This window comes from Nelumbo lutea, chromosome 5 (assembly GCF_056320005.1).
Source record: "Nelumbo lutea isolate HS-2025 chromosome 5, American lotus-T2T, whole genome shotgun sequence".
Lineage (NCBI taxonomy): Eukaryota > Viridiplantae > Streptophyta > Magnoliopsida > Proteales > Nelumbonaceae > Nelumbo > Nelumbo lutea.
Genome location: NC_142688.1, coordinates 29,446,992 through 29,456,959, shown reverse-complemented (window position 1 = coordinate 29,456,959; position 9,968 = coordinate 29,446,992). Strand labels below are relative to the sequence as shown.

At 33.9% G+C, this 9,968-nt stretch overlaps 1 long non-coding RNA gene across 1 annotated transcript; it reads right to left on the bottom strand.

The window, feature by feature from the left end:
- Positions 1 to 9,036: 9,036 nt before the first annotated feature.
- On the bottom strand, positions 9,037 to 9,968 carry LOC148851342 (uncharacterized). The gene is made up of 2 exons (XR_016099514.1): positions 9,603 to 9,968; positions 9,037 to 9,470 (listed from the first exon to the last, which is right to left on the bottom strand). It is a non-coding gene; the product is annotated as an uncharacterized LOC148851342 (long non-coding RNA).

Sequence of the window (9,968 nt, the reverse complement as noted above, 5' to 3'; positions counted from 1 at the left end):
GGCTGATTTCAAGAAGCTCCAAATGAAGCTTCTTGTGTGGAAAGACCCAAAACTATACATGGAAAGATGCGTATATGCCAAACAGTCTTCGGGCTGCCCAGATCTTATGTCAAAAGCTCAATGTGTCTTTTGACTATCAGAACTACAAGAATTTCTCAAAAAGACTTGCTAAACGGTTCCTAGATTGGGTTGGACCTCGTCCATCCATAACAAATTTATATTGAATTGGTGGGTTAAGTCAATATCTGGTCCATTGATATTAAATAAGAATATATGTGTCAATGGACCGGATTTGGGTTGAAACCAATCTAAATCAAAATGAATTTGAACAAATTGGATGGTCCAAACATTGAATTGGACTGGTACAAATTAGTCTAAAACATTTATTGAATTGAATTGGACCTAGTCCATTTATAATGGATTCACATTGGACTAGACTGGATTGAACCAAATCCAAACCAATTAACACCCTTATGCATGGGATAAAAAGTATCAATACACCCCTGCTGGCATATCAGGGTGTATGTTGCTTTAAACATTAAATAGAAATTAAAAAAATAAAAAATAAAATAAAAAGCATGCATGGGACAAAAAATATCAATACACCCCTATTAGCATATTAGGGTGTATCAATGCTTTAAATATTAGATTAAACCAATCATATTATCAAACACCACCTTAATGGATCGAGTCACTCATTGGGTCAACTTAAATGCACTAGGCTGGGTTGTGTTTTATGTATCGAACGAGTTGCATATAAATAATACGAACTATTCAAGTTAAAAGAGTCAACGTAACCTTTGATATCATAATTAAATAATGAAATACAAAATTTAAGATAAAAATATTTTTTATCCATATTATTTTTAATAAACAAATTAAATGGCACCCTACATTAGCAACAGCCAGTTCACTAGCCCGTTGCCAAGAATAACTAGTTTCAGTCAATTGGTTCAGCCGGCATGTTACCAAAGCCAACCAGTTATTTCAACTTGTTAAACCACCCTGTTGAACTTATTGTCATTAGATCGGTCCATCTAGACAAAATGCTAATCCCCCGAAGTTTGCATTTTAACTTGATGATGTTTGTATATATTGTGCATCATAATAAATATAAAAAGATTAAACCTAATTTTAAAATGATTACAATATCTTATATTATTTAATTATAGTAGTTTTGTGTAGGGTGTTTACAGTTTGGTTAATCGAACCATATTACCAAATTATTCTTTCTTTTGAAACCAAACCAATACTATGGTTGGCTGATTTGGTTTTTCAATTTTTTATATTTATAAATAAACACACACACACATATAATGCATATACATATATATATATATATATATATATATATATATATATCTTAGTTTGGTTAACCAAATTTTTTGATATAATTCGATTTTTTGGTTTTTGATGAACAATCCTAATTTACATCTAAAGTGTGTTCAAATAAGGTGTCTTTTTGGTTTGAAGGCAAAAAATAAGCGGTTTTCTAAACTCAAAGAGTATGGATATGGCTTGTTCTGAAAATAGAAAACTGATTTGGGCACATCCTACTAGTCTTGCCTCTAATAAAAATGCAACAATAATAACAACAAAAATCCTACTAGACTTGCCTCTGATAATGGTAAAAGACTTAAAGCTCCCTTGAAATTTCTTTTTTAATATCGAAACCTCTCCACAGTTGACAATCCTCAAATTCCATTATCACATGTTGTCAATTTTTTTTTTAAATCCAATTTTGCCCATTGATAATACTTTGGCCAAGACTAATAACTCAAAGTCGTAGAAATAAAGGAGAACAGTACAATAGAGCGATGGCTCAACTATTAATTCAAGATTTTTTGTCCTGGATTTTTGTTAGGCTGCTAATATTCTAATAACCAAAAGCAAAGTTCATTTTTATCCCTATTAAACGATCACCCGCTCGTATTTTCATTTATACATTTGCACCACTCTCTGCTCCATGAATTCATTGCCAAAGATTAGAGATATCTCTCATCAGTCCGTATATTGTTGATTTGAATTTCCTCTCTATTTTCATGGACTTGGGTTAGGTTGGATTCCGGTTGTCTTAACCCAATTAGTTGTATTCCTTACTTAGTCTCAACTAAGGCCGGAGTTAGGAATATTTTATGAGGAAGGCCAAAACTTATGGATGGACCATAAAGAAGAGGGGCAACCATTGGGTAAAAACTGCATTGAATGTGTAAATTTCTGGACCGTAGGGCTAAAATTTATGGATGGACCATAAAAGAGGGGAGAAGATGCATGCACCACTCTCCCCCCGCTAGCTCCGCCCCTGGTCTCAACTCTCACGTATTTAGGATGCCTGTGCAATCTTGCTAAACAATTCTTGTGTGTAAAATGATGATAATGATGATAAACTTTATCTTGTGCGGATAGGATATATGAACCATTTACATAGTAGCATCTATTTGTACATGGAGCTGTGATTACATTACGGACTTAACTTTATTTGAGCCCAAGCTTGTCAACCAACAAAAAGATAAAACTCTATAAAGAATCAAAACTAATAATTGAGGCAATTCATATGCTTAGGTTCTATAATTGGTTTTTAGTTTGGCTTATAAAAAAGGTGCGTTGTAATTACATCAGGATATGGAATGGACCTTCTATCATTATGAAAGATTTCATTGCTGGATTATCAATACGGCCTCAATGCACTAATTCGAGACCTGATGCTAAGGTCATGTTTGGTTCATTGCTCTGGGCCTCATTCTCTTAATCGTTGCTCATTTTATGCAAGAATGAATAACATTAGAGTGTTTGATTATAAAATTCATGCCAATGGCCATATTTTTTTTAGAATGAAAAATCAGTCCCATAGTATAAAAATTGACTAGCTTGCAGCATGAAAAATAATTATGTCATGTTGTTCATTTCATTCTTTGAGGAAACTCTACTTATAAAACTGTTGTCATATATGTTTACTTTTGCGAAAGAACATTCACAAAAGTATTTTTACAAAAACACTTTTATAAAAATACTTTTATGAAAGCACTTTTATAAAACTATTTTTATAAAAGCACTTTTATAAAACTACTTTACATGAAAGCACTTTTATGAAAGTACTTTTACATGAAAACACTTTTATGGAAGTACTTTTATAAAAGTATTTTTACGAAAGTACTTTTATGAAAGCATTTTCATGGAAGTATTTTTATGAAAGTACTTTTATAAAGCACTTTTATGAATGTACTTTTACAAAAGCTATTTTATGGAAGCACTTTTACAAAAGTACTTTTATGAAAACACTTTTACGAAAGCACTTTTATAAAAGAACTTTGTACTTTTACAAAAACATTTTTACAAAAGTACTTTTATAAAAGCACTTTTATGGAAGTACTTTTACAAAAACACTTTTATAAAAACATTTTTATGAAAGTACTTTTGTAAAATTACTTTTGTGAAAGTACTTTTACGAAAACACTTATAAAATCACTTTTATAAAAGCACTTTTATGAAAGTACTTTTATAAAAGCATATTTATGGAAGTACTTTACATTTATGAAAGTAATTTTATGAAAGTACTTTTATGAAAACACTTTTACAAAGGCACTTTTAGGAAAGCACTTTTATAAAAGCATATTTTTATAAAAGCACTTTTACGAAAGTACTTTTATAAAAACACTTTTATAAAACATCTATGCCAATTGGTGAACATTGACTATTGGAGACTTAGGCTGGCTGTTTGTGAATACCAGCATTTTTTTTTTTTTTTGAAGTATTTGGTTCATAACAATACTTTCCCATTCTGCCTATTTTTATTCATTCTTTTCCATTTTAGAATTTCATCTTAGGTAATAATGAGAAATAATGAAAATTGAACCAAACATGGCCTGTCCTAATACTTTTCACATTCAACGTAGTAGCTTTTGCAAACAGGTTCTCATTTCCTTTCCCTTTCCCATTTTTTTACTCTCTTGTCTTTCCCATTTCAATTCTGTCATGAGGTTTGATTTACTATCTCCATTCCTCATTCTCATCATTCAATCTGAATTGGCTTGTTTCAACTTCACTATTTTGAAATTTTGAAGAATTATTAAGGGTATGGACTTTCTGATGATTTTGTTAGGAACAAATAAACTGAGAAGGTTTTTATAAACATATTTTTCCCAATGGGATGTGCCTTGAATCACAAATTGACAAAACATCAACTTGTAGGAACAAAAAAGTGTAGTAAGTACTACATACCAATTTTAATTGAGCCGATCAGTTAATTTAATTAAACCAATTAATTGATTTTTCTTTACTTTCAATATAAATGGTAAAAAATAGTACATTCCATTTTCATATTTCATTCATCCAAGTATGAAGTATCCAATCATTGTATGATTTGTAATCTGTATCATTCAAATTTAAATGAAATAAAATTTATATTTGAATTGTTTTATTTATTTATTTTTTAGGTAATTCATTTAGTTTAGCCCTGTTCGGCCCAAGCCCAAGGCTTGTCCTATGGCCCAGCCCGGCATGGGCCTGGGCCGTGCCAGGCCGAATCCCAAAATTTTCACCAGGGAGGGCAGCACGGCCTACGGGCTGTACTGTACCAATCCGGCATGGCCTACTTTATACCTCTATTAACGTGAAACCTTATCATTGACTCCACAGCCAGCCGAACAGCCATCGCGTTCAGCTAATTCAAATTTGCATTCAGACAAAAGATTAAAACAGAATGGAAAATGTGTGAAGAGCTATCACTGATAGAAAAAAAATGTGAAGAGCTAATGGAATAAACTATAAGGGCATAAAGCATGTTAAGGACACGGTAGGCGATTGGTAGAAATGAATGTTGGCAGAAAATCTGGACTCGTATCTGGGAAGAATTGCAAATCACCATATTATTTTTTAAATCGTTTGAAAAAGTAAAAATATGTCAAATTTGACTTTTTCACACTCAACGTTCTCCTTTTTCTTTTTCATTAAACTAATGAGGAGGCAAACAAGATCCATGAAACTACTGAATAGTAAATAAACTTGTCTTTTTTTTTAATTATAAAGTGCACCTTACAAATGGAGAGTAGATCAAATATGTAAAAAAGATTTTGTTATTTCAGCGGGTCCCTCCATTGGCTTAAATGTTCAATGGTCGAGTTCACGGGTGCCTCTTCCTCGTTTAGCATTCTACATTGTTTTTTTTGTTTTACTTTTTCCCCCCTCTATTTGTTTGCTGTTTTTTAGTCAAACAAACACACACTCCCCATTAACATTACACCTATCCCATGCCCCCATGTGCTCAATCAGCCCAAAATAGTTGTAATTAAGGACCTGTTGGTTTGCTTTGAAGGTTTACATCTAAAAATGCAATAATTACATTAAGAGGTATATTGATTTTAAAAGCATAAAGAATATTGTTTTGAATTCTGAAAATGATCAAATATCCATTTAGCCTTATATATGAGAGTTTTTACTTATCTTTTTGGGAGTATCATTGGAAAATAAAAAAGTGTATGATTGCACTTTAATAGATAAGAGTAAACAAATAACCATTTTTCTCTTAAAGTTAAAATAATTCCTCTTAAGAGATAAGAGTTAAGAGGAAATGAACATGCCTTAAGAGTCAATTTGAAATTATAAATACAAATATATACAAAATAATACAAAATGCATGGTTTTGCACTCTACATATTTGAATTTGTACTCCTTCCAAATGGAGCATAAAGTTGTGTTTGATTTGAAAGAAAAAGGAAGATAAAAAGGGAAAGATAGGAAAAATCTATACATGCAGGGGTGGGAGAGGGGGGGGGGGGGAGGGTCCTTCGCACCCCCAAAACTTGTTAAACCATAATTAATTATTTAATTAATTATGTCCTTGCCCCCTTCCCCCTCCCCCCAAGCACACTTCAGTGTCCCACTAAAAGTTTAAGAATCACTCTCTAATACTTCTTAAATTCTTAAAATAAATAATATTTTTTCTTAAAGAAATCTATAATAGATCCAAACTTTAATACCCATTTCTCTTCAAACCCTACCTCTTCTACTCCCCATCTCATTTTATCGTTCAACTCCCCCCTCCCTCCCCCAAAAAAAAGAAAATTTCTAGCTCCGCCACTATATACAAAGTTTATTAAAAAATGGATTTCCTGCCCACTACTCTCTACCCACACTCTACCAGCTATGAATTGCAGCCACACATTATCATCTTGTGATTGCAATTTAGGGTGAATAAAGTGTAGGTTAAAAAAGTGAATAAAAAATCTGGGTTCAGTTTGTTATGGTTTCCTGTCTTTTCCTTCTTTTTCCTATCTTTATTTTTTTAAACCAAATACAGGCTAAATTCTAGATTCAGGATTACACTATGGTAAAATGTGTTACACGAGCTGCATGACTATGATTAACTCGTTGGTGGGCCATGAACACTATAGAAAAAGCCGTCTTCACCAGGGTATGGGGGTGGGGGGATGGGCAACCCTTCATGGCTTCATTGTGTAATTCAAATACTATTGAGTAGTGAGTTTCAGTTGTATTTGAAATTTATTTACTTAGCTATAACGCACAAATATTCTAGGCCCTGGCTGTCTTGATGAAGCAGGACCATTTTAATTGATTGCATATTTATTCCCAAAAACCAAAACCACGACTGTGCACAACCACAGTCCCCAACCTGTGATCAAATAGATTCTCTTTATGAATCACTACTGCCAAATCAACAGTTCAGACAAGTGATGCATGGAGAAGACATGGATTATGGTACATTCAGTCTGGGCCACTTGGAGTGATGGGCTCATCTGAATTCTGATTTATAAAAGAGTGACCACCTTTATGGTTAGGTACATAGAGCTTTCCTAAACCCGAGTTTGCTGGTTGAGGAGATGATGTTCATTCCTAAAGCTAACCATACGAGCAATGGTTCAATATTCGGCGCCCATAGCGTTTCTACCTGTTGAACAGTTGCCAAGAAGTTCTGCTTGATTTTCTTAAAGTATTTTCAAGTCTAATCCAATCCAATAAATATTTTAGACCATTAAATTTAGACAGATTCGACCCAAAATCGGTCCATTGACATTTTTATTATGAACCACTCACGACCCGCCTCAGCTACCAAATTTAATTTAATTTAAAAATTGTTTGACATAGTGAGGAGAAAGTGATTTACGCAAAACAAAAGGAAGTTAACGTAGGTTGTGGCATGGCCTCCCATCCCACCTAGTTATATATATATATATAGTCTCTGCGCATTGCTCTCATTCTCCATTGTGGTTTTAAGCAGTATTTTCGAACTGTTGTTGATTTGAAGAGTCAGGTGATAGACTATTTGGCCGGTTGGCCCGAAAATTGTCTAGGCAAGTGATTCAGTTTTACCCTTAATCTGCTTTTTGGCAAAAAATTATTAATTTGATTAATAATTTTATTTGAGCGATTGAATCATTGACCTGTTCAACTCGGATAATGGTTTTGGCATTTTTTTTATTTTTAATTATTTTTTAATTTAAAATGGGCCATCCATTTAAATAGGATAATTGAACCAATAACTTAAAAGCCGATGGCCAAAGTGGTTGACCTTATATTCTCCTTCAATCCCAGGGACTATCACAACAATCTAAATTAGATATGCCATGCAATTTTGATTTCATAATTTTAACAATTGAACAAAACATAATGGTTAAATAGAATTCATGAAGTTTCCCGTTGGGATTAGACCTGGTCATGGGCTTGGGTTTGGGTTTGGTTTTTGTCAAAATTTGAATGAGCCCAGCCCGAAGCCCAAGCCCAATACAATGTAAGTCAGGCCCAAAACTTGGTCCATGAATAGTTCTTATTGGAACAAGGCCTGGACAACGATGATGATAATGAATTTACAGTTTTTGTCTCATATAATATAGTGAGAAAATGTGCTAAAGTAAGACCTAAATAAGTAAATCCCTGTTAAGGGAGGGGAGTTTCTGAATCAATTAAGAACTAGTTGTAAAAATGTCATAAGGGATATCCTGATTAATCGACAAAAATCTATCTAGCAAAGTGGCTAAACTGAAATCTTTTAGTTAATAAGTTAATAGAGAGACAGTAAGCTCATTTTATTATTTAATTATTTTATCTACTAAAAGACAAAAAAGTGATGAATAATTCGTTCAGCCACTTCAGCGCCTCTAAGAGAGATCTCAAAGCAAGAAAAAGAAGCCTAGTACATATGAATAATCCTTTCTTATATTTCCAAAATTTTCCAATGGATATTGTATTATATCATGTCATCCTATTCGATTCAGACTTTCCAAAAGAAAACGATGACGCAAGAAGAAGGTAAAATATATAACAGAGAAATTAATTCGAAACTATGGAAAACGAGAGAATCCTTTTCATGAAAATGTATTCTCCAATTTGAACCATTTTCCTTGTTTTGGTTAAAAAAAGGGTTTTGATTATGATACGTAAAAGATATGATATTTAAAGTTTTTTGACCAATCAACTGATATCATAAGCGTGTAGTAAAAAGTGTTATTTATCAAAATTGATGAATAAATTTTGATTGGTCAAAACTCTTCTGATACCATATCTTTTTTTATTATAGATTTTTCGAAAAAAAAAAAAAAGTCCCGACTCACAAATGTTTTTGTTCTTATTTGTCAGACAGGAGGTCTAAACGCAAAATAACAATAAAAATAAAAATAAAAAGCCTTTTCAGGAGGTGTTCTCCCATATGAATAATTTTCTTTGTTGTGATTGAAAGAAAATTAGACCCCGACCCACCCACAAATGTCTTGTGTAGTGGATTAATTAAAGAATTAGAATAAGGTTGTTAATAGGCACAACGATTAGACTAAGGGGGTATAATGTCAACTATATTACTAATGGTGCACAAGTGTGCAACGACATCGCTACTTGTCTCAATGACACGGCATGAACTAGAAAAAGCAAGGTGCCCAAGTAGGGCTGCTGATTCTTTAATATGGTAGGGTTTGAATTGAATTGAAAGGAGCTATATAAATTAAATATAATGTGAACGAGCATGCTAAAAAGACAACAACATAAACAAATTTTCAACATCTGTGATGAGGATGGAGCAGACCGCAGAGGTTTTCAACATGGAGATGCTTTGGTGACGTCAAATTAGTTCTTTAATAATACAGAAAAGAAAAAAAATCTCAGGCTACGTTTGGTAGAAGTGTAAATACAAAAGTCCATCGGTGTAAATACGGAACCGTCAAATGTGTCAGTGCAAAAGATAAACCGGCCGAATGCACCTTTTACACTCTTTTACGTTTGGAGGAACGGTATGAAAGATCGGTGGATATTTTATACGCATTTGGAGTGAACAATGGGGTGAACTGGTGTAGGAGGCGAAGGCATCTCTGATCAACGACTGGATAAGGCCAATGGTGGATCTATTGGAGGAACGGTGACCGAAGCCCAACCTGTCAACGAGTTTGGCCATCTCTCTGTGGTCTAGATTAGAGCTAGAAGAGTTGGATTTCAGAGAAGGGAAGCTACCGCACATGCATACAGAGCCTCTGATACCAGAAACAGATTTATGTCTAAGGACCAGCAACAGAGAGTGAGATTGAGAGGAAGAGGAAGAGGAAAAGAGATAGATAAATAGATAGAGAGAGAGAGAGAGAGGACAAATACTGGCAGGGGAATACCTTCGCTTGGGCTAGATTTGCAAATGCGTATACCAGAAACAGATTTATGACTATCGGCTGCGAGATGAATGTGTATCTGTTCAGTTGGGTTGGATTTACACCGATGTTCACTAGCGCCTTTTTTTCCCCTTCTAGGTCCTCTACGGCTCTCCCTTCGGAGGTGGGATTCAGATCTGCCGCCGCAACTGCGCAATGACGGAAAGAGAAAAGGAGGGGAAGAAGAAAAGAGAAGGAGAAGAGAGTGAGAGAGTGAGAGAGAAAGAGCAAGCGAGAGAGAAGGAGAAGAAGAAGAGAGAAGGAGAAGAGAGAGAGAGCAAGCAAGCGAGAGAGAAGGAGAAGAAGAAGAAGAGAGAAAGAGAGGACGAG